Genomic DNA, 26,468 nt, shown 5'->3' with positions numbered 1-26,468 from the left:
AAAAAAAAACCCTCTTCATTTACTGGTAGCTTGGTCAACAGTCAGCTCTGGATGCATCATTGCACTACATTTGTGTTTGTAGGATTTATTGACCTTTACTGATGAGGAGCACTGAATTGCAGGAATCAAGGATCAATGTTCCATGAGCTAAATGGGACAACTGAAGTGGCAATAAAGCAAAACAGAGACTGCTTAAATCAAAACTCATATTGCCACTCCATACTCAGAAACTTCCAAGCCATGCAAAAGAGGATATATTTCCTATGTCAAGGGGCAATGGAAGCCCTCTTGGGAACAGAGCACTGCTATTTTCATGTACACCTATGAGCAAAATAGTTCTCATTGCCTCATTAAATACATGACAGTATCTCCCCCCCAGAAAAACAATCTGCACAAACAGAATCAATTCACTGAATGACATTTTGATACCAATGCAGGGGCTATTTTAAAAAACTAATACATTCCAGCATCAGGACAGAGAAGGTTTCAGCAAACACCGCTATAATTTCCTGAATTTAGATCAGCCCTGATAATCATGGCTACAACCAATGCTCACAACTTCCTGCCCTCTCTCTTCATGCAGAGAATCTAACCCCCTGACAGAAATCACCTTGAGGGGAATGGGGAGTGGAAGGAAGATCCATTCATAATGTAAATGCAGCTCAATGCTTTCATATAACTAAGATGTTTTCTTGAAACTCATAAATAATCAGACACTTTGATGAGCAGATTGTTTACTCAAAACATAGAATGAGACTGAGCAATGAGCTTTTTAGTGGGTATAAATATGTATCTACATTTATACATTCCAAATGATTTTGCAAGGGATCATGGAATCATAGAATGGTTTGGATTGTAAGGGACCTTAAGGATCATCCAGTGCCAACCGCTTGCTGAGGCCAGAGTTGCCACGCACTAGATTAGGCTGCACAGGGCCCCCCATCCAACCTGGCCTTGAATGCTTCCAGGGATGGGGTATCCACAGCTTCTCAGAGCAACTTACGACTGCATGACTTAGTAAAATCTTTCTCTGGCTTTCTGGTTGGCACCCTTTAGATATATTCTCAGGCATCCCCAGAGCCTTCTCTTCTGAAGGCTGAACAGGTGGCACAGTTCTCTCAGCATTTCTTTATAGAAGATATTCTCCAGCCCTCCCATCATCTTTGCTGCCTCTGGATCCGCTCCAGCAGCTCCATATCTTTCCTGTTCAGGGGGACACAGGCCTGGGTACAGTACACCAGATGAGGCCTCAAAGGGCCTCAAATCCCTCCCTCTCTCCCTGCTGACTCCTTCTGTTGATGCAGCCCAGTATACTATTGGCCTTCTGAGTTGCAAATGCATACTTCTGACTCATGTCCAGCTATCCATCCACCAAAACCTCCAAGTCCTTCTCCACAGGGCTGCTCTCCATTCTGCACTCAGCCTGTATTTGTGCCTGGGATTGCTCAGACCCAGGTGCAGGACTTTGCACTTGGATATCCACACATGTGCAAAAGTGAATTCATTAAAATCATGTCGAAGTATGTAACTTGTTCCCTGATATCTTCTCTCTTTAAACTTAGTCTCATTCAGGGAACACCGGGAAGTGGACAGAGATCTCCTTGTAAACCTGAACACCCGGTGATACAAAGCAAGGACAAAGTCATTCACAAGAATAAAACACACGGCAGACTGAGGCAGTAGATGCACCTAACCAAAACAGTTGCCATCTTTGGTTTAAAAAAAGCCTGATAAGGTTAGCTCTCAGAATTGAGATACGTTCTCATTTTATGTTAACCACCTGGCAACATTCCCTGTTGAGAGTACAGTGTAGGGAGAAGGGTTTCTGCTCAAAAACTCCTGGAGTTGATATCTTCCTAAGACACGTGGCTACAAAGTCAAAAGCTACACTGAAATGTGAATTGAACATTTTTTCAAACCAAATATCTAGCTTGTGAACAATTTTGCCAGTTATAATTTAAAAACAAAACTGAAAGCTCAAATGCATAGCCTGAAGCTTTTCAGATGACTAACGTCCATTTAAATTTATTTTCTCTTTGTTAGTAATTTTTCATAAAAGCACCATTAAAACAAAAAAGACAAAGCTTTGGAAGTGATGTCTGATGCAAGAGATCTTTCCGTCTGAACAGGATTGCAGCAATAGCAAGCACTATCAGTATTCAAGTCATCCATATCCTCTTAAAACCGTCTATTTTTTCTTGTTCACTGCAAGGAACAGCCACAGTGATTGTTTACCAGTTATTATTTGTGGTCTTGAAAACTGCAAGACATGTGGATCAGACACAGAAATTACAGTTTTGCCCACTTGGTTTGCTCTTCCAAGAAGAATGTCATTCTAGCTGCAGTCTTTGTCCTGTCATTTAAACTGAGCTACCAGTACAATCCAAGAGCTCTGATCAGTACCCAAGGACTTGTAATAAAGATAAGTCATCATCTGTTGGAAGTAAAAGCCATCAGATACAACTCAGAGTGTTGGGATAGGAGATTCAGTAAGCTCAGTGTCTAGCACAGCCCTACGTGTGCATACAGCAACACTCATCAATGTACACAGTGAAGGAAGGGCTAGATTTGCTATTCAGTTCTGAAGATAAAGATAGTTTGACTTAGAATACAACCTTCACTTGCGGTAGTATCCACCATTATGGATTTTTGTCTCTGACAATCCAAGGCCTTGCATGAAATGGAAGACAGCTGACTTGCTTGCATAGAAAAGTGAAAAGGATGTGAACACTGAAATTACTGAGAAAAAATGTTTCAGCTCAACCTCCTTGGTCTGTAATTCTTTCACTCATCAAGTCAGCTCAGCAAGAGATGGATGGGAAATGCAACCAGTCCCCAGCATCTATGAGCCTCAAGTATTTTACATGGAACTGTCCAGCTACTCTTGTTCAAAACCTTGCAATTGTTTGCAACCTTACTGTAGTTGTTAGGATACTCAGACAAACCACGTTTAGATGCTGATTTTTAGTTGAAAGCCTTCTTACAAAGAAATCTGTTAGTAATGCAGCATTATTTTTTTCCCTCCTGGGGTAACACTTGTATACAACAGTACAGAACCTGATGTGTTCTGTATGAATGTTTGCAGCTATTGACAAAATACACTAAAGCATATAGTGTGTTACATTATCATCCAAGAGCATTTGTGCTTGCACAAATACCTAACAACAGCAAATAAATCTGGCTAGCATTCAGTAAAGCATCATTAAGAACAGACCCTACTCTTAGGAAAACCAAACCACAGTCATGCTAACACCATTAATCAGTTTTCTTCCCTCATTGCAACAGAAGCATCACAGATCATGAAGAGCAACATCTGGTATTTTCCACTGAGGCCAGGTCAGATAACACCATATTTTAAAATTAATTCCAACCATGATCCTGCTGCATATTACTGAGTCAACACTTTCTGATGATTTCACTAGTTACACTTATTTTCCAGTATGTGCCCTTAAACCAACAGTGAGAGTGCATGCAAACATTTTTAAAGCACAAAGCCACATCCAAAGAGATGACTGTAGAAAGCTGTATTTCCAAATGTTATGTTCTGCTTTTAAAGAAAGACGCACAAAAATCCTCAAAAAGAGATTAGGATAAGCTGCCTGTTGATCTGCTCTATATTCCACTATAACTCCAAGTTTTCTTAGTGATGGTGCATCTTGCAGCCCAAGGAAAGGAGCACATAAGATACACAAAAGTAATGATAGATGTGCAAGATATTTTTTTTCCCTTCTCTCCTCATTTTGAAACACAGATATCATCTTGCCCACCAGTGGCTGCATTAAGCTGCAACATCTTCTCCAGGCCTTCAGGAAAGCTCCAGTGGGCTCAGCTCTGCCACACACTTAACTGCCATGCAGCCAGTTCTAGACAACTGCAACAGTTTGACAAACCACAGGAAAGAACTATAGCACTAGAGCTACAAGATCCAGTACTTTTTCACACAGCTTTCAAAATTACTTACTACACAGAAAATAAATCAGAATTCAAAACAAGTCCAGGTTTCCTACAGGCAGGCCTTATTTCTCTGCAGCTTGCCTGGTTTGTTCTTAATTACTAGTCTGGCCTACAAGAGCAAGTGTTTTGCATACCTACATCCTGCTTCATAATGCCAAGCTGTGCACAAACTTCTCATCATCATTTCACCACCTGATGACATTGAGCTAGGCAGAACCAACAAAAACCTCCAACCAAGTTTGAATTCTTTCATGTTCTTTTTGGATATTTTGATATAGCTCAAGAAATCCAGTCATAGTAACACATCATGGTCCCAGAGCAACTATAAACATACCACTCATTTACTAGGTCTTTGTCTGTGGAAGTACAACAGAAACAAATGCTCTTATCAGCACTTCAACACGGACCAAAAGCAGAAGAGGCCTATCTGCCCCTACCTAGAAAGGACAGGCTGCTCTTGCAGAGAATAGCCTCAAATCATGTCAGTAAGCATAAAGTGAAGAAACAGCAGAGTTTGTATAGGTACTTAAGATCCTCCAGAAGAGCTCTTTCAAGCAAGAACTCTTGATATCCAGAAACCAGAGAAGGTAAGAAGCTGTATGTTGTGTTATCATTCTACATAAAACACACAGAGCACAAAAGGTGAGTTTCTGACCTGTTCCCATTGAAGTTTAAGACCATTCTGTGACACTGTTGTAAAGTCATAGTAAAAGGCTGCCAAGTTGATAAAGCAAGATGTTATGCCTCTGTAATAAGCAGACAGAACTGCCTGAATCTTCAATCTTCATTTACTTTTAAAGATAAGAAAATCTCTGGTTTGGACCACCAAAAAAAAAAAAAAAAAAAAAAAACCTAAAAAGATACAGGAGAAACTGCAGCTATCAATTTACCGGCTGATTTCAGAAACAGACCATTCACTTAAGATTTCACTCATGAATTGCCACTACGGACTTTCAGGGTTCAGTTGAAAAGCCAGCAGGCAAAGAAATTCTATCCATTTACCAGCAAGCTAGACAAAATATTACAGTTGAAGAGGCATCTTTTCCTTCCAAAAAGTATTGTGTTTGTTTCACCAAATGCTGAACTAATATTTACTGTAACAACTTGTTTTACTTTGAGCTAGCTTACCATATCACTATAATACAATGGAAAAGCAGTAACTGGAAAAAGAGAGAATAGGTAAGAGTGATTGTGAAGTACTTCAGAAAACAGAAACCTTCACCAGTTAACAATAAATAAGAAAATACAAAGGATTTCCAGCAGGATATTTTTCTTCAGCACTGTCAGCTAAGGACAGAAATTCCTTTTTACTTCAAAAGTCAAAAAGTCATCTTTATGAGAAGTGACAGAACCCCCCCCACCAAAAAAAAGCAACCAACAGTTAACATCTTTGAAGAAAGCGATTCAAATTTTATCATTTAGTCCATTTCCAGGTTGCATCTAGTCCTACAAAGATGAAAGTGTTGAAAAAGACAACAAAAAAAGGCCAAAAAAAAAAAAAAATCCTAAGGAAAAAAGACAACCTTTCAGTCTTACCTTAAACCCATTTTGCATAGTATATTTTTGCACCAAAGCTAAGGCAACAGAATCCTGTGGATCAGTTTAACATTCTCTGTTCTAAATTAGTAGCCAAAAATTACCACATAAACTGGTACCTTTGCAATTCTGACTCCAGTGTTGAGTTCTTGCCTATAAAACCAATGTATGGTGTAGCAATACACAAGATCTGTCTTCCCAGTTCCAATTTCAGACCAAGGCTGGAGGGGAAGGGGTGCTCTTTTAGGAAAAGGTCAAGCCTTATATTTTACATTTACTCAGCTGCACATAGAAGAAGATTTGTTTCTTTTTATTTTCACATATTTGTAGCCTGGTATGCACTACTCTAAGCAGCAAGCAACACCATGTTAAAATTAGGGAGAATACTTTAAATTATTTTAGAGGAGGAGAAAGAGTTAAACATATAGAAATGCTATTCATTTTATGTACAGCTGGTTTCCACTCCCCGTTATGCAGCCAATTATAGCAACCACAACACATCACATTCCCTCCCAACAAAAGAATTTCTGGCTTTATCTCCTCGCAATCACCATGGGGTGCAAAGTATTCGTGGTGGCCACTGGCCACGAATCTAAAGTGATGCAGTTTCACAGCCATGTGAGATCAGATGCTTTGCATAGAGAGAAGGTGAGGACTTATATTGAAGAAGCACCAGCATTATTTCTGTTTTGCCTCAATTCATGCAAATCAGGCCTCGTGGAAAGTAAGGAGTGTTCTTTTGTATTGCTTTCCACTACACAATAACAATGGGATAGGCAAGATATTTCCAACAGAGTGAGAAACAACTTTAATAGATTCCAAAGCACAGGAGGTGCCTAACTAAATTTAGTTTTCTTAATATTCCAGTACCATCCTTTACAGGGCTCCTAACATGTAAATAAATCTGTCTTGTTACTAGTCAAAAGTTCTTGCTTGTGTGCTATTGAACTTCAAACTTCACCCGATGCAATTGTAAACCAAGATCTGAGAGAACATACACATCAAATTTCATGAGTGAAGTTACTTTGCACTTTCTCCCACCTTGTACTTGAAGAAAAACAAATCTTGCTGTGCCAGAACAACCAGCATGCAGCCACCAACATGCAGCATCTGGCAACAGGACAGTATATATGTAAGTCCCAGTGACAAACACACAATTCTATATGAGGTGGATTGATGATGGATTAAATTCCCATTTGGGGCCAACTTCTAGCCATGACTGGGACAATATAAAACTTTCAAGCAGAATTTATAACTGGAGCACACACAAATGTAGGTGCAAGAGAACCAACTTAAAGTTTTTTCAAAACTACATCCACTGTAAAGCTTAGTGGATAGGCACACTAACTCTTACATATTGGCTGGAGCTGATTGTAGTATTCAAGTGCAAGCAAATAGCAAATCTTAAACTGCAGGGCCATTACTTACACTGCTGAAAGATCACTGGTTGGTTTATTTGGCTCAGCCACCTTGAAGAGGCCAGAAATTTTTTTTCCTAAACATTTCGTGCTGTACACACTACTATATCCAGGCTAGTATTTATCAAAGCAATTATCATTGTTCTTTTTTGCATTATTTGCAGCTGGAAACTTGGCGCCAGCAAACAACGTGCCAGAGGCAACCTGGTGAAGGAAGAAGGATTTTACAAGACCTGACTCACCACTAGTGCACTGTAGTGACTATTCAGATGAACCTACATGTCTGAACAAAAAAACAGGCTCTTTAGTTACAAGGGAAACTGACACTCAAAGCCTTCTGAAGTAGGTGCAGGTTCATGGGAATGCTGCTTTCTGTACACTCCCAGCATTTCTGTGATAGCCTGAAGGAAGACAGTCCTACTGCTCCCAGGATGCCCATGGGGAGCTCCCAGTTAAGACAGATGAGGTTGTTCTTCCTAGGCTGTCTGTCATCATTGGAGATGCTGCCATGACTCAGGCATGGACTCTTACTGCAGTACCTATTAAAAAAAGCAATGAAGTGTATGAAGGTGTTTGGTGTTCTACCACTGGCTGCATGCTTTCTGCACAAAAACCCTAGGTGTCAGAAAGTCAAACTTGCTCACTGTTCTGCTGCATACTCAGAATGATGTGGATAGAAACCAGGCAATAAATTGAGAGGAAAACCAGAAAAAATTGAGAGGAGGATGCTAATGCTGTGAGCCTGTGGACAAACCAGTGAATTTTTACTTGAAATCCTCATTAGTATCACCTGCAAAATTTTACTAATGGTGTAGATCCCAGGCAGGATGTGGCTGTGAGCAGCCTGGCCTAATGGTTGGCAACCCTGCCTGTGGCTGGGCAGTTGAAACTAGATGATCTTTGAGGGCCTTTTTTACCCAGGCCATTCTATGATTCTGTGATTTTGTGTGCCATCACTCAGCTTGAAGAACATGCTGAAAACCACAGGCAAGACTGTAAAATGACAACGGGCATCTGAATCAAATGTTCTAAAGCATTCATGAGAAATCTTTCCAGCTCCTCGAGTCTAGCATACACAACTTTCTACTGTAGCTGTTAGCCATTCCTGGAATATATCTAGTCAACCTGCCTTATACATGTTGGACATGCATGGGGAAGAACATGCTCCTTTCAGATTGCATGCAGAAGTCCTTCTGGAACTTACTTACATCTTCCATTATCCAAGGTATATTGGCAGCATGCTGCTGTGCTGATTCAGGACCAACTCAAAAGCATGCACATTGGCACTTCCACACATCTTGTGAGTCAGCATATCCTACCTAAAAGATCTAACACGTCCAGTTCAAGGACAACTGTGCAAGTAATCTCTTGCAAGAAATGCATTAAAAAACAAAACAAAATTCCTACTGCCCAGTATCAAAACTTTGCCTTTAATTTTCCTGAAATAGCCTTGAGTTGCCTCTGAAGTTATTCCTAACAGAATTGTAGAATGGCTTTTGTTGGGAGAGACCTTAAACATCACTTAGTTCCAACCCCCTACTATGGGCAGGGCTGATACACAGTAGATCAGGCTGCCCAGCACCCTATCCAACCTGGCCTGGAATGCCTCCAGAGAAGATAGGCCCAGTGTGTATTTTATCAGTTGCACTGTGAGAGACTTCTGAAGCCTGTTCACAACATAGCATTTACTATACATGGAACACAAGGCAAGTTACATATCAGAAAAGGTGACTATTTTCAGAAATGTCATCCACTGTAATCTGTAGCAGACTGAAATACAAGAGGTGGGCTTTCTCCCTGTCTACTGCATCTCCCCAAAGTAGATGCATGAAAGAGAGGCCAGAGCCCTAAGCAGAGACTGAAGCCTTTGGCCGAGTACTAAGTGATGTCTAAAAAAGCAAAAGAAAAACAAGTGGCACATTTAAATTGCTAGACAGAGCACAGACCTAAGGCCCTATTAAGACCTCTAAGAAATGAGAGCACTGATGTACTGTATGCTTATCTCAACTTCTTAATCAAGATCCATGCTCAAAGGTCTTGTTTGCCCAAATCTTCATTCCCCATTCAAGCACAGAGAAAACACTGCTTCTGACCTGGAAAGAACAGTGGTTTTCTGCTGCCAACACACTTCTCTAAGTGTGCTTTTACACAGCCTTACCCTCATTGATAATACTTCTTCCTCTCTAGTAAAAAAAAAACAAAACAAAACAAAAACACACATATTTTGGATAAATTGATTCCAAATCAGTTTGAGACTAACTATCCTCTGTTTTTGAATTGTTCAAATACACTGTTTTTTTATATGACAGCATTTGTCACGTCAGGCACTGAGTACTCAAGAATCATATGTTGGAGGTAAGAAGCTCCCTTCAAAGCCAAACAGTAAGTTAAATAGACTGCATCTGTTGCCATTTTATATCATCCTTGTTGCCATCATTCCTTATGATACCTTGAAAGACTGACACTCCATCCATCTAAGCAACGATCTAAAATTGAATTTTCCATATCATGTGAGCTTCTTATGAGCTCTGTGGTCCAACATAAAGACAGCTATGTGTTGCCTTGAATTGGCATTTGATCAGAAGCATTGCACATGGTCGGAAGATCTGACTAATTCCTTCTGAGAAGCATAGATACCTGGAAGAGCTGAGTCATCACGTGCAGTTGTCATAAGGTGGGGGAAAGGCACTACCCCCTGTCGAGCTCCCCACAGGGAAGCTTACGTGGCAGTGATACAGTTATATGGAATTTTGATTGAGAAAAAATCACCCAGATTTCTCTCCACTTAGACACCACAGAAAATGAACAGAGCCCACTGCATCATCTGACATCCAGTGCAGGCTGGTAGGAGTAAATACTCAACTGAGACTTCTATTTTTTTAATCTCCCCATCACTGCCTGAGAAGAATGCATGACATACAAAAAGCCTGGATGTCTCTACCACACTGGCCTGGCAGGGTCTCAAACACTCACTTCTGTTAGAGCGCAGCAGCTCCAGCCCCAGTTCCTCTGAGGAATTCTCTCCTAAGCACAATTCATCTCCCAGGCCTGATCCAAACAACAATGCTTGCTATGAAAGCAGTTCCCTTCACCTATTCCTACCATGGGTCTTATAATTACAGTAGAAGGCAGCTGACTGATGCTAAGGGAAAACTAAACTTTGAAAGCATGCATAAGAAAATAGTGGGAATATTGTACAACACATGGGAAGAGACAGCCCACCCATTGCAAGGGAACAGAAAGGTTTTATACTGCTGTTGCAGAGGGAACAGTTATTTCAGCTGTTAGCCTGGAAGCAAATGAGCATCTGGGCTTTACAAGGAACCAATCACACTGATGTTATCTTTGATTGTTTCTTCTTTCTTCTCTTATCTTCAGCTCTTCATTTATTTCTTGGATGAAGATGAGGTTATTCAGGTAGCATCAGCAATGCAGGTACCTTTTTAGCAGGTAAATTCTCTCTCTTGTCCAAATTCTACACAGAATCCTTAGAAATCAGAACATCTTAGCTATCCGTACTTGTTTCCAGGCGTGCATGATAGCAGCCAGGATCTCACTCCATTCAGTGCACAGTATGTCAGATTTTTAGATTGTAGAACCTTCTTCATACATATCTATTTACATTGATACAGCAAATCCCCAGACAGAACAGGGGTATGGCAAATATGCAACCATGCTTTAAGCACAAAGACACTGGATTCCCAGGGATTTTCTCCCCACCTCTGTATGGGTGTGACAGAAATCTGCAGAGATCAGCTCAGGCCACCAGATATGGATGGCTGCCATCAGCTAACACCTTATTATAAACATAAATTGGTTCTCAGGATGCTCTGCCTAAGCCTCAGGTCAAGCCTTTCCTCAGAATCTTCACAAACCTTGGCACAGGGGTTGCTTTCCTCCGATCGACAAAACTGCAAATTTGAGAAGACAATATTTTTGATAATACCATAAGCAGAAGAAAATTCAAGCCTGATTAAATCAAATTCTACCACAGACAGCATGGAATCAAATAGACTATTAGCCAGTTTATTGAAATTGTCCACTTTAAGGCTTATTTTCTTTTCAAGTGTCAGTTAAGAATCAATTTCTCAGAGTCAAACTGTTCAAAGAAGGCAAGACCAATGCTGATGAGCAAACAGGATTTTACCAGTATTCATAGGTTATGTATCTAGACATTGACTGTTCTCTTCCTGACTCGGAGTGCCCACAGTGATGAATGTCCACAGCTTTCAGTGAAAAACAGAAAGTTTGAAACGAATATATTGTTTATTTAAGACATAACAAATTTCTATCCAGCTGTAACCTTATATTCTCAAACTGGAGTAATAGGGCATTTTTCATATAGAGACTTGCTTTTGCCAAAAAAACTATTGTTTGAAGAAGCATACAGCATGCACAAAAAAACTGTAGGCCCCAATTTCAAACAAGCCTTGAGTATGTCAAAATAACTGTAAGAGAAAAAAAAGGCCATGTTAGCTGACAATGTGCTGTTCATAGAATGGCCTGCTGATGACTTCGTGGAAATATAAGCAGCAAAAGTTCTAAGCCTGAGTTATGGCTAGAATAAGTAGACTGAATTGGAAATTCTTTTCCAGAATAATTGTAATCTCTATTTAACCTTCAAGAAAAGGAAAAGGCACTGTACTTTATCTTTTAAGTATAAACTCTTGAGGCTTCTTTGGTAGTGTTGTTTTGATCTATAATAGCTGCAAAGTCAAGATAGCCTGAGCAATTGGGAGAAACTTTTGCCTAGTCAAGCTATGATAGTGTCATTATCTTTAACACAACTGTAGCATGAACAGGAAATATTTGCAGAGCTAACAAGTTGTATAAAACATCTTGCATACTACCCGTGTAAGACAAAAAATGAACAGCAGACTTATAGAGCTAAAAATGGTGATAGCTGTGTGTCATGGTTTTATGTTTTAAAAGGTCTCCTATGAAGAATTTACATACTTCCACACTCTGCCACACTATGCTGAACATCAGTAAGGGCAGAGAAATAGAAAACAAGTTGTGATTGACAAAATGAAGGATGTGAGCCAATACCCCTGTTCCTGCTACAAAAGTCTGCCTATAGTCATCTCTGAAAAGGTACTTTTTAACTAGCTCATAGTGAAAGGCTGGCACATGTCAGTTAGGACATATTCCTCTCTATTAAGCCACAGGACAGTTGTTTCCCTTACACTGTCCTCTGCATGTTTAATATTGCATCTCAAGTACAATTTAAATCTTTTCACTTAACGACCAGAAAGCGTGGAATGTAGTTCTTTTAACTGGCTCCCTTTAATTGCATTTTGAAGCAGTAAGCAGATTGCCCCCATTTGGAATTAGCCCATCCTTAGCACAGTCAAGAAGGACGTCACTATATAAGTTAAGCTAAACAGATAGCCATATAAACATCCACATCAGATAGTATGGCTAACAAACACCACAAAGCAGCAAACCAAACACTGAGGCCAAACTATAATCCAAATGACTTCTTTACAAGTACTAAATACTAAAATTCACCTGGAAAATACAAACTATATGAACTCCCCAAAAAGACACCTTTATTTTTTCATTTGTAAAGTAAAACAAATGTGAATGCAAATAAATATAAAAACACATGCTTGAAAATGACAGAATATAACCTGATCTCAGGGAGACTTACAAGGAGACTTTATTTCTACCCGCATCAGGACAAGATGACTGGAAGCTAATCACCCAGATCTCAACACACTAAATGTCTTCAGTAAAGTTTCACGTACCTTCTACTGGATTAATCAAATGCATATTCAGAACACTTACACAGTGTTAGAAGTTAGAACACAGATTCAAATGTGCTTTTTGCATTTATAATGTTTGATTGTAACAAACGTCTGTTTTAATACAAAGCAAATTTAACAGTTTATAAGTTGCAACAAACACTATAGTTGGTCAAGGGGGTGGGTGACAGCTTCTTGCAATTGCAATGGTACGCACAACTACTATCCCCCACTATAGCTGTGTCACCCAGTACTGTACAATAAACCATCCATTTATTATGCGTAATCCTGGAAAAGGTGGCATAAGTTTCTGTTAGGAGCACAGAAAGAGAGAAATCAATGCACTGTAAACTTCAAAGCTGAAATTACCGATGCTTGCACTGGTGTGCAAGCAGCAAAAACTCATCTGAACCAATTTGTTTTCCTGAGATTACTCAGCTAGACTGAATAGATGTACAACAAGGAATAAGATCTCCCAGTCCCTCTATTGGAAATTTCAAGCAATACAATCAACAAGAAATTTCCTGAGCATCTCATCAGAAAATCTATAATAGGAAAAAATTAGGAAAAAATAGGAACATCTGCATGAAAAAAAATCTCTGCATCTAACACCCTCGTCTTTCCCTGTGGATTAATCTTTTGATTGCCCAAAATAGGAGTTGTCCAACAGAAAAGGAGAGTATACAGTGAACTTATCTGGGCACAGGTGCGACTTTTACCTCACAGTGACAGTAAAAAGATCAGCTGTAGAAAAGCACAACCTATCTACACAAAGTTGTACTACATCAAATCATTGCAAATTAAAAAATTTATGTTTGCAGACCTCAGAAATTTTTAGACTACACAGCCAACAAATAGGGAATGGATGCAGATCATATCAGAGAAACACATGGACAAGACAGGCACATGATGACAGGACAAAGGGATCACTCCAAATTCCTACAACTCCGCAATTACAAACCACTTCCCTTCATAACAACACAGTAGGAAGGTAACTACCAAGAACATCAGTTAAAGGCTCACAAGCATCCTAAAGTGTCTCATTTGGTGCATGGTCACAGAAGACCAGTAGAGAAGGAAAGAAGAAACACAAAGATGTAGCTTTGCAGCTATGCTACAACAGAGTGAAAGCTGAGAAGAATGTGAAGGAGGAAAAAAGGCCATAAGCAAATTGATCAGTTGTTGTATTAATTCACCCTAACACATTGTGCTTTGGCCATTCTTGCTATGTATACAGATGATAACCTTGTCATTACCAAGCAGGCAATGCAGACTCCAGCCCCCATGCTCACTTTTTCACTTCATGACAGTACAAACCATCTATATTTCACAGCCAGCTCCAGAGCAGTATTTTTAGATATCAAGGCAGGTACAAGCACATGAAAAGCCTTCACAGCAGTTACTGTTACTATCTGACATTTTCAGAAACAAAACAGTTTTGCATGTCAAAAGACATTTTGGTTTCACAGCAGTTGTGATATCCAAGTGAACTGCCATGCAGCTAAATCTTCCATGTGCAATTTTCTTTTCTTACCTGTCATTATTCTCTGGGCTTCATATGGTTCCATATAGCCAGTGTTCTCCCCTTTAACCATTTTGTTCAACTCACTTTTGGCATCAAATGGATCTGAGTAGTCATCAGCTATCAGGACCTGAAAGACAGGAAAGTAATTGTTACTAGATCTCTAAGCAGACATGCAAACCAGAATGCAGTACCACCCTAATAGCAAAAAATCTGAAGTTTCATTCAGATGAATGCATCATATACCATCTTCAGATTACAATTACAATCTTGGTTCAGAGGACAGATAGAACTGTTGTGGACCATTGACTAAATGGTGCTGAAATATGCTTGCTTCGTTTCATCCCAGAGACTGCACAAAAAACACGCTGTTTGTCAAAAGTTATCTAATTAGCAGAAGATACAGAATAATTGGGATGGGCAAACTAGAAGGATCTAACCACTCAGCATATCCAATCCAGTGTAATTCTTAACAGAGATTTTTGCTATTATTTGGTAAAAAGGCACACAATTCACAATATTGCTAAACAATTTATCAGCTGTTAGGAATCATTTCTCCCTGTTACCAAAGGGGCTGAGACAATATTGTTTCCAGAAGCCTACAAGGGAGCCAGAGCAATGAGAGAAGCCCTCATGTGAAAGTTACTGCAGAGCATGCAGGTGTAAAACAGGATAGGAAAAGGAGTCTGCAGTTGAGAAAGCAGCAGATTACTGTCTCTCACTTCCAAAAACCAAAGAACTGTGCAACTGTTCTGATGGGATCAAACCCACCCTGTCCAATCCCCTGCTCAGGGCAGGGAAAGCCTGAAGGATTCTGCCCTGAAGACAAGTCTCCTTCAGAGGGATTTTTCAACCATGACTCTTCCTGTCCCACCAGTTTTACATCTTTAAAACCAGTAACAGCGAGACAGAAAGCAGATTGCTACGCCAACAGCTCCAATTTTTTTAAACAAAAAAAACAGGGGTTCAGTGCCAGCTCTCAAGCTGCATCTGCTCAAATTCCTCCTGCCACAATATCCCACCAGATAGAGGAAAAACACCACTCTCAAACACATCCCAGCAGGACGTTTTTCAAGATGCATTTATTACTATTGACCACAAAGGCATAAGTGTCAGAGCAAGGCTTAGCCGTCCTCCAGTTAGAGGTTAACAGCTGGGTTACCAAGCAGTCCTGGATTGACATTTTAATTAGAAATCAAGTGTGTTTTCCATCACTTAGAGTTGAAAGTGCTTGGAAATCTGTTTGATGAAAGCATCAGACTGACAAGGTAATAGAGGGAGGAAAAAATAGTTATCTCTCTGGTAGGAACCAAAATGATGGTCTCATTGTTGTGAAACCCCAAGGAGAAAAGCCCCCTTCCCCCATCACAGGCGACATATGCCCAAGCAGCAAATCAGCTGCAAATCAGAGACGTGTCAGCTGCTGCACAGGCTTAAGACAAAGGCAACAATGTGCATCGTGCAGCACTAATTTCTGCTCCTCAAAAGGCGAGGTTTATCTCTAAAAGCCCTGCAGCTGAAAATGCCCATCCATTTACGCTTCTGATGCAATCCTGTCAAGCGCTGATTGTAATATGGGCTCCCTGCTGCTCTCCTATTACAAATGTCAACATGTAATATCTGCCTACCCTAAGCATAACTATGCCAAAACATGAAGCAGAAAACAATCTTACAGTTACTCAATATTTCTCCCAGTATATTTTTTGGCAAATTAGGAAGGAGAATTATACATACAAAATGTTGTCAAATGAGGTAAAAATCTAGACTGATAACGTTAACAGTCAAGAGCTCGTGATACCTAATGTGAACACAAAGGCTTCAGCAACTAACTTGATATTCAGAAAAGATCTAATAAAATAAAATCTGCTTCCTAGCGATTAGAAGATTTGTAAAAAAAAAAAAGTCCAAATCCACATTATTTCATTATTGTATTCTTTATAATTAACATAGTATCCATGAATCTGTCCCAGATCAGGGAACTTGGGTTCCCCAGTGCAAAAATCTCCCCTAGCTTGAACAGTGGTACAATTTCTCCCATCCTGAGGAATAGTAGTGTCAAAGCACTAAGCAACTGTGTACAGTAAATTATAACCATGTTTTCAATCAGATCACCTATAAGAGTTATCAGGCTGAGCAAACTTCTCTCCAAAAGGCCCCTGAAAAAAACACAAATAAATCTCCAACCCACTGTACAGCACAGAAATAGCAGTCTGCCTCCCCCTCCTCAAGCTGTGCACCTGTGCACCTCTATTAAAAGTAGCTCTACAGATAGGAGCTGTAAGAAAGCTTCAAGTGACTGTTATGTTTTCCGTTTATATTCAGATGTATAAATTCTCAGCCTAGATATGGCAGCTAGCCAATAACAACATTTGATTTCTTCTGTACTTGCTAACAGCTACCAATTTTACACTTCTTTTAAAAAAAAAGCTTAATTCCATCAAGACCTCAAATTAATATATTTGTTAGTTCAATTATAATACAAATCTCACCAAGAACTATCTTGTCAGCCGATGGTGCACGTTCTGCTTACCAGCTAATATTCACCACGTATACCCCTTGCTGTGCAGTGAGGATCTGCAAACAAAGATCTGAATAATCTCTATGCTACGTGGAAAAGATGCTGCCATCCTTCTCACCACAGGCAGGTGGGAACAGGCCTTTCCATGTAATAAAGAAGTGCCTCCACGTTCACGAATGCTCATCGGTGTTTCAGACAGAGATGATGGTGTCATGCATTTCTCTCTCAACAACCTTTCACCTACTGCCTTGAAAAGTGGTCTCAGTCAGTCATCTGTTTTGTAGTTCAAGGGGCCAAGGCCAGCATAGGTGATTCCAACCTGTGGCCTGCACACACATTCACATCTTGGGGTAAGTGAATTTCCAAGGCAAGTGGCTAAACTTATTTGACTGGCTTCCAGATTGATCCACCACATTAGTGATGGACAAATAGTGACAGGAAAGAAAAGGGAATTGATGCCAGCTGTCATCTACCAAGAAGTGATCAGGATACTCACAAGCTGATGCTGCACCTGCTCTATCTGCCACAGACATGGAGTAACAATGTACTGAGGTTCTTTTAGCAAAAGGCTAGGCAGGGCAGTCAAGCACAGGGTCTGACCTCAGTGGGACACAGGTAACTTAGCTTTTCCCTTTGCCAAATCCAGCCAAATTTCATGCAGGTCTTAACTGTCAAAATGAATCACAGGTTTCAAGAAATCTCCAGATGGCCACAGGCAGCCATGAAGATTCCAAATGTCTCATTTTGCTGAACTGACTTATGTTACATACTGTTCAATGGTGAAACCATGAACTACAGAAAAATGTTGATGATTCCACTTTAGATACACAATCCATGATCAAGAAAAATGGGGAAAAGTGAAGACCTCTCCCTATTACAACCAGCAGATTAATGCACTTTGGTGCAGAGCTTATCCTATCACCATGCAGCAAAAGTTAGGCATTCCACCTCCCCAGTGCCAATATGCTTTGATGGTGAACAAAAATGTAAATAACAAACCATGAGAGCCCATGACAGGTCCTAGCTCAGTGCTGCCATTCTGAATGCAAGTTAGAATAATCTAAAATTGTGTTTCCCCATACACTAAGGTCTGTTGTGGAAATCAAAGCACACCTGTTCCAGCATATGACACAGTGATGCTGCTGACATACATTACACTTTGCCTCAAGTGCCCAGGCTATTCTGACAATTGTCACTACTTCCATCGATGAAGTAACTGTATGACATCATAACCCAGAGTTGTAAAAACTTTATTTAAATCACAAAAACTACAAAGCTTCTGAACAACATCTGTTTTACTACCCCATCATATTCTGCCCTGCAACACGTTCACACTGACACTACTCCATTATAAGAATGAGCACCACTTTTCCCAGGGGTTTCAACTGTGGAAACAAGTCATGGGATGAGCAAACAAATACAAAGTACAGTGGGAAAGGGATGCCAAATCACAGCGTTAGGACCCTGAGTGAATCAGTTTTGCTGACCACTTTCCAAACCTGCTACATGTCAGCTCATCCAGCCCCAAGTCACACAGCCAGCACTATTTGCCTTTTCCTTCCCTAGAGTTAAAGCAAAAACTTTCTGTTCCATCTTCAAGCCAAAGTATACTGAAAAAAAAACAACAAAAAAAACCCCACAACCACTTAAAAACGTCAATAAAACTATACTCTCACCCTACAGAACAGGTAGAAGCATTTCAACACACAGCAGACAGCAACAAGAGATCCTGAGTCACATGCCTTATTTTGAAGGTACTCACCTGTCTCAATATTTTCTAGTTTTCTCAAATTACAAACACCAGCAGAATAATTAACTGTATCAGTTGCTCAAAGTCTAACCAGGTTTTCCTAGTGCAGAGGAGGAGCACTGCAAGTCCTCACCATTCTAGAGGCTCAGATGCAGCTCCATGTACAAGGAGGAACTCTGGCAAATATCACACCTAATCAAACCAAAGGCTGAGATCCCATCCATTCAGCATAATTCAGAATGTCTGATGAATTTCAGACTTAACTCAGTACACAGGCTTTGTCTTTAAAATTGAAGTAATGTTTTGAGTATAACAGCTCAGACCCTGATACATTAGGGACTGGCTCCTCCACCACAAAGGAAGACGATGAATTTTAACAGTGTGAGGACTGTGAAGGAAATGGGGCTGAGTTGTGTTACTGCAGGGTCTGGGAAGCCTGTATTCCAGATGCTATGCAGTGAACAAGCCTCGACACTGAGGCTGTTCAGACTGCAGTTTCAGAAACAAATTTAGAAAGAATTTGTCTAAGCATAATCCTATCACTAAACTAAGCAAAGTGCAGGCAGACCGAAGAGGTAAAGACAGTTACATAACTCACTTTCCTACTGGTCTGTACAAAAAACAAACAAACAAAAAAACACTTCTGCTTTCAATCTTTCAAAATAAACTACTTCTCCACTGAATGTTTTTGCAGAGTAATCTATTTACATGTACTTACATTTATCCGATTACATTAATCTTTCTTTTCAACAAAAGTGAATCAGTGCTGCCTTTGGAAGAATGGTATATAGGGAAAAAAAAAAAAAGTCAGTTCAAAGGCAAAGTTCAGAAGCATAGCCAACAACATCTTCAGAAACTAGGATTACCAAATATCAATCATATGAAGGAAATTCAAGACATGTTTAAGAATTCCTCAACAGAAAAAGAACAATTTGGTTTTCTACTATGTAGATCTAGTAACACTCAAGGTACGAATAAATACAAGTATGACAAACCCTGAAATATAAATAGAAGTCCAATGATACAAAAGTAAGTGAATCTTATATTTGACCTTACTACATCAGAGACATCAACCAGGAATTAGGGAACACTCATAGGAGATGTCCCAAGCAGGTAGTCTTTTAAAAGGCAAAAGAAAATGAGCATGGCTTAGTTACAAAGTAAGCAAATTCTAAGCAACAGCACCAGGTAAGAAGCCAATTAGAAATTACAAGATGTTTTTAAAACAAAATTCAGAAAATTAAATAAAGCTGAAATTCAGTTTTAATCCTATAGTATGTACTAACTAAGCTGTTTTTCTCACCCACAGTCTTACAACACTGTACAAGTCCTACATATGTCATTATGTTGTATACAAGTTTAATTGTGTTTCTGTATATGGAAAAGCATGACTTGCATAAGAAATCAGTGGAAGAAAACAAAGAGCAAGCCTAATGCATGATTTTGCAGATATCCTTATCTCATAAAAAACACTAAAAACCTCTCCTGGTAGCCAAACCTTTGGGAGACTTACTATTAAAGATCCTTCTGGGGGGAGATTCACCATTATTTTGTAATTAAATACCCCACTAGAAAAATGACAGACTGCACAGTCTGCCTTTTCCAGCTTTTGTGACTAGCAATTAAGTCTACTAATATCACAGACAAGAACATGCAGCTGGCAGCAGATACAGAAGGAGCACTCATTTAAAATGAGCCCTCTCATGTTGCATTCAGAAAATACACACTTAATAGAACCCAGTGAAAATTCTTCATCTTCTGAGAATTTACAGTCATAAAAGACCAGTAATAATCTGAGACATTAACAAAAGCTCTTGTCTTCTTGTCTGCTCATATGACTTGCCCTAGGCCCTCGGTAGCCTGCAGTGCCTGCAGCTCCCTGATACAGGATCACAGAATGGCTTGGGTTGGAAGGGATCTTAAAGATCATCTAGGTCCAACCCTCCATCATGGGCAGGGACGTCTCCCACTACATCAGGTTGCTCATACTCCATATGTCCCTATTTCAGATAGGGCTACACATGCCCAAAAACTGCTGCTAAAAGCTTAGAAGGAGCTCTGTTTTCCTTTCAGCAGAGAAATGGCCCAACCTTGAGTTATTCTCTATTATTTTAAATTTGAAAATACACCTTCCAGCCAATAGATCCAAAAGTTACAGAAGAGTGGGCAGATACAGCTTAACATGTCTTGCTTCCTTTGGAGTACCAGGTTAAAACAAAATCCTAGCCCTCCTCCCTTCCCTCCCCACCCCCCTTCCCCCAAAAAAAGAAGCTTATATTTCATGGACCACTGTTATGAGAATTTTTATAAGAATTCTCCATATTTCATGCACAATGCACAACTGTTCCAAAATCACAGCTTATATCCATTTCCATGTTAGCGGGCTGTCCTGCTGTAACACCTATGGAAAGAGTGATGTATCCAGGGAGATGTGGATTGTAGTCCCTTTCCTGTCTGTCACCAGAATGCACTACGCACCTTTTCAGCTGTCAGGTCTGGCATTTTTTCTGCCACTATGACTGCAGTGTCTTACATTCAGCCACAGGGTACAATCACATTGACACAATGTAGCAAAGAGAAAAAGTCAAATCCTTTTCTTTGTCATGGCAAAAACTGACCACAGCTCTGTAGGAACATCGGGGACCAGGCACAAAAAGCACTGCTGCTGGTCAAGACTTGTTCAAAGATGTTTAGAGACACAAGTCCCCCTGAACAATCTCAGCGAAGCTGGGGAGAAAAGGATCTTGTAAAGATCCAGAACAGGCATTTTGACAGGGATAAGAGCAAAGACAACAGCAAGCTGGCCATCAGCACAAGGTCAAATTGCAAACCAGAAGTTTACTACACAGCTTGATGGTTAAAAAGAAACAGATTTATTTCTTTCTTTTCTAGACTTTCTTTCTCATTAATTGGGTTAAAAGCCACTTAGCTAAGTTTCCACACATGTTCTTACTGTGCCTGCTTTCTCATTTAGAGGCCATTTAAATCTCAAGAAACTAACCTTATTCTGTCTGCAGAAAGCTTTCCTGTCCACATTCACCTTACAGTAGAACAGTCCTAACCCTCTGCAAGTCACCCTAAAGCTGCATGTGTAAATAACTGTACTGCAGACCTCCTTCCTTATCTGAGCAGCTTAAGACTGAAGATAGTATCTGTGCTGCCTGACAACAACTAAGGATGCTGGATTTATGGTGGCCTAACTGTAGAAACAGAGTTGTGTAATGCTGATGCCTCAGCAGATGTTGAGTGTCTCAGTATTTCAGCATTAACATCCTGGATGCACCCGCCTGGAAGTTCAGAGGCAAGCACAATGCTTTCCTTCTTGCTGATCAGTATTCAGCCCTGCTTTGGTGTCCTCACAATACCATTCTCCCTCAGTGACTCACCCAGCCATGCCCAACTGTACACACCTGATCTGAACAAAGCCCTATTCATTCCTTTATGTTCTGCAGAAGAAAGTAAGTTTGAACCAGGGAGACCAAAGTTGCTGTAAGTCCATATTCACTTGCTGCAAAGATTAAGCTGCAGAATGGTGAAAACATTCCAGCCTGACAGTGCCGTATCTTGCATCCTACACTATTCTTCTTACAGGAATTACATTAACGTGTTGGCAGCACTCAGACTGCAGGTCAGGTTTTGAGCAGCTGACTTAGACACAGAAACAAAGGCTTGGGTTGTATGAGCTCTTCAAAAACAATTATATCAATCCCCTGATCAAAGCATTGTACAGGGTATTGCCCACAAGTTTTAAAGTGTTCTAAAGATGAAAGTTCCATAACCTCTTTTTAAGCAGAATGTACATTTATGTATATAAAATAGTGCATATATATAGATATATATATCTATGACAGAATCACAGAATCATTACTGCTGAAAAATTTCTCAAAGATCACCAAGTTCAACTGTCAGTCCATCCCCACCATGCCCACTGACCACATGCCTCAGAATCCACATGGGCCTTCAACACCGCCAAGGGTGGTGACTCCACCATCTCTCTGAGCAGCCTCTGCCAATACCTCATCACTCTTTCTGAGAAGTTTTTCTCAATATCCAACCTGTTCCACTGATGCAGCTTAAGGATAATCCCTGTCACTGTTAGCTGTGAGAAGAGGCCAACCCCCATTTTACTACAATCTCCCTTCAGTGAGTCGAAAGAGCAGCAAGGTCTCCCTAGAGCCTCCTTTTTAAATATGAAAATATTACAAGTTATTTAAATATGCAGTAACAGGGAAACCTACATTTGAAACAAAACAAATGAAGAACGCAAGTATAATTGACAGAATTGCAGTAACAGGTTTAGATCAGACAGAAGATGTATGCACCAGACGATGTTACTAAGTGTGTATTTGGATTCCTTGAAGATGGAAGGCATGCAAGCACTACCCCAATAGTCTGTGCTGGACATTTGCCTCAGTTCCCGCTCTGCTCTCATTCAGTTCAGAGAAATCTTTTCACAAGCAATGCATGGCATCCACTTATTTTTCACTTCTATCTGTAGTTGGAACTTGCAGGACAATAAATCTCTTTTCATCTGCCTTCTTTTGGTCTCCATGCAAACTCCCAGTACTGCATTATCTTTTAGTAATATTTTCTTTCACTGTCTACTAGACACGCTTACCCTTATGCAAACGGTGTTACTAACGTTTGAGGTCAAACAGCACGCCTTCTCCACGTAGCCTTGTCTGCTACATTCATTAGTTTGATCAGCTTCAATTAGAGTTGGTATCTCAGCAGGCAAGCTGAATGACAGAAGTTTAACCACGGGGACAAGTCTCACCACTACTATTAACATTATTCGTTCCTCTAAAACTTCTGGTAAGCTAAGGCTTGTAACAGAAACAAGGTGAACTTCAAGGGAATGCTTCAGGGCCCCCTGTCTGACACGAACAATCTACAGAGACTGGGAGAACAAGCACTGCATTTGCAGCATGCAGCTTTCTCTTCTGTCCCCATGCATTTGTCAGCTGCTGGAATGAGGTCAAAGTCATCACTATTGAATCAGCAACGCATCCAGCAGCAATACGTTTCTTCACTCTCTCTCCCCCAGCTGGCTTTTTCAGCACACATCATCACAGCAATCACCAGACAGAAAGATTAAGTGGTGGCTTTATGCAGCAGAAGTAAAATGCAAACCAACCGTGAAACTCATAAGGCAAGCTCATAAAGGGCACGCCAGTGCTGGGGCCTGGAAGGCTCCTAGTGCAGTGATCTCCCTGCAGGGACATCTCTGCATCCTGCTGATTCCTCAGCTATATGGCAGCAACCTGCTGAGCAGCAAAGGGGCTGCAGGGCTCCTCTTTCTGCAGCAGAGAGGGAGCTGAGCCTTCCCAGCAGCTCACAGAAGCCCAAGTGTAGCTCCAGTCTAACACCTTGCCAAGGAAATACAGCCAGTGCTCTGCCATGCCATTCCGCCCTGTATGCAGATAGCCACTTCCCAAACAGGGTATCTCACCTCACAGCCATATGCCATCACACAGCAGCATGTAGCCCCCTACACCTTCCCTCCAGCATCAGGAGCATGTGGGCTCATCCAGCACACTAGATCACACGGCAACTTGAATACATCACGCCAGCAACAGTTGCCCATTCTCCAAACTTTGTGTCAAACAGTGAACAGTAATACCCCACCTGCTGCCCCCTCTCCTCCAATTCTCTCAGTAACACAATGATGGCAACAAACTCTGTTGCAAAGTCTGCCTGCTTACACCATAATACGCACCATCTTGTTCCTCTTTACAGTTCACACTGTTTCATTCAAATTCAGTGCAGAAACATGAAACAAGGCAGGCTCACAAAGCAGCACGTCCATTCTCTTGGTAGAAACAGATTACAGAATTTAATTAGTGAGTCTCCCAGCCTGAACACACAAAGAATATTTGGTTTGAGAGATCACTCATTTTGGTGGCTGGACTGGAGGGGTTGCCAAGCAAAGGACACGTCCTGGTGGAGGTGTGTGAGGCTGGTATGCAGCATGGGTTTGGCTCTTAGTCTCCCTAGGTGAGAGATCTCATCAATCTGAGCTTTAGCGATTGCTTAATGTTTTACTTTTCCTATTTGTTATCTGATTGTGCTCTTAGCTTATTGCAGGCAAAACTAGTCTTTTATTCCTACAATAAATCATTGTAAATCCGGTATTGCCTCATGTATCATTTCACTGTTCAGTATCCAAAGAACCCTTTTAGAAAGTATAGTGACAGCAAGTCTAATTTAACAGCACCTGTGTTTCCTCCAATGTTCTCCATCACCCTTTGAAAGCCAGCTGGAAACTTTTCAACAACACCTGTGCACTTGCACTTCAGCCAACCCAGACTATGAGACTCATCAATTTACCTTTCAATACACATAGCACCACAATGATGAACAGGCCAAATCAGCCATCCATTCATTTTCAGTGCTGTATATGCAGGAGGCACAGCCTTCAGCCAGAGACTGCTCCAAGTCCCCCACTAGAACTTCCCAGCTGAGCTTCATGACAAGAGCGTGGTGGGAAAAATTAAAAGCGTTTGTCTAATGCCTTGAGGACAATTTTTTCCTCCCAAGACAGAATGCAGTAAGTACTTCAAGTAGCTCTCAACTGTTTAATCTCGAAGCATGTGGCAGCTCATATCTTTTGATCCTTATCTACCTTCGAGTTATTTGTCTAATCCTCCCAACATAATTTTTTTTTCCACGATTTGGCGAATCATTCAGCTTCTCTTCTTCACTGCTGCTGCTGTCTTGGCAATTTTGCATTGCTTGTGTGTGTCTGCTAGGCACAGCACAGCTTCTGAAATGAATTTCAAGTCTTACACTGACTTCTGGATAATTGTGGCAAGCACTGTGGCGAACCATATTATTTATTTAATGCAAACATGTCAGAGGATGGAAGATAGGAGAGGAGCAAACTCGACCAAAGTTTTCTACTTGTTTTAGTATCTCTTTCTTTAAGTCATCACTTCAGGAGGATCCACTGCAGTGCAGTACTTACCAATACTTACTCTACAATATTAGTACATAGGAACTACTCACAGAGTACATAACACAGTACTGGGCCAATCATTTCTCATTCAGACAGTGCATGTCGGATCTTTAAAACTATGTTTGTCACACTACTGTGATTTTCTTTGAAGAGTAGCTCTATTGAAAAAAAAAAAAAAACACCTCAAAAAAACAAAAACCATGCAAGATTAAAATACATCCTGAAACATCTCAGAAGAGCAGAGATCTTAGTAATCTATCAAAGATGCTCCTCCTGTAGTACCTCAGCAGCATATAGTGCACCGTCCTTAATAACCATCACATAATAAACTGTAAGTGGCTGAAGCCCCTGAGTGGTCACCTTCATTCCCCTCTCATACACGAAGCCTATGAAATATTTTAATACTTTCAAGATTACTGTAGTTGCTGGTAATTCAATATCAGATATTTTTGCAAAATCACACAGAAAAAATGCGAGCATTACTGCTTGACTTCAAAGTCTGGAATTCAGCTACAAAAAAAACCAAAGCAGTTCAGCAGGTATTCTTCATCATGCCAAACAGACCACAGCTATTATTTGAAGAGTTAAAGATTAACAAGCTGTTCACCTTATGCTGGTTTCCATCCCTCTCAAGAAAGCAACCCAAGTACTTGCAGGCCATAGCAGCTATGAGTAGTTCTGCTGTTTTTTCAGCAGAAATAAAACACTATATCCAAGAAGTGAAAATGACTGGCCTCGTATACAAGAAGACCAGTAAATATTATCTGCCTAGACTTTAGTAAGACCTCTGACACTGCCTTCAGCAAGATTCTCACAAAGAGGCTGATGAAGAAATGGATGAGTCACAGGTAAGTGAATGGTCAAACCCAGAAAACAGTAATCAGTAGCACTACGCCTAGCTATAGGTTACTAAGTATGGTTTATGGGTGGGATCAGTGCTTGGTCCAGCTTTACCTAACATCTCCATTAATGGTCTCGATGATGGGGCAGTATATCCTCAGCAAGTCTGCAGATTCAATTGGGAGGAGAGGCTGGTATAATAGAGAGCTGTACTGCCATCCAGAG

This window comes from Meleagris gallopavo, chromosome Z (assembly GCF_000146605.3).
Source record: "Meleagris gallopavo isolate NT-WF06-2002-E0010 breed Aviagen turkey brand Nicholas breeding stock chromosome Z, Turkey_5.1, whole genome shotgun sequence".
Taxonomy (NCBI): Eukaryota; Metazoa; Chordata; class Aves; order Galliformes; family Phasianidae; genus Meleagris; species Meleagris gallopavo.
This window is presented reverse-complemented; position numbering follows the sequence as displayed.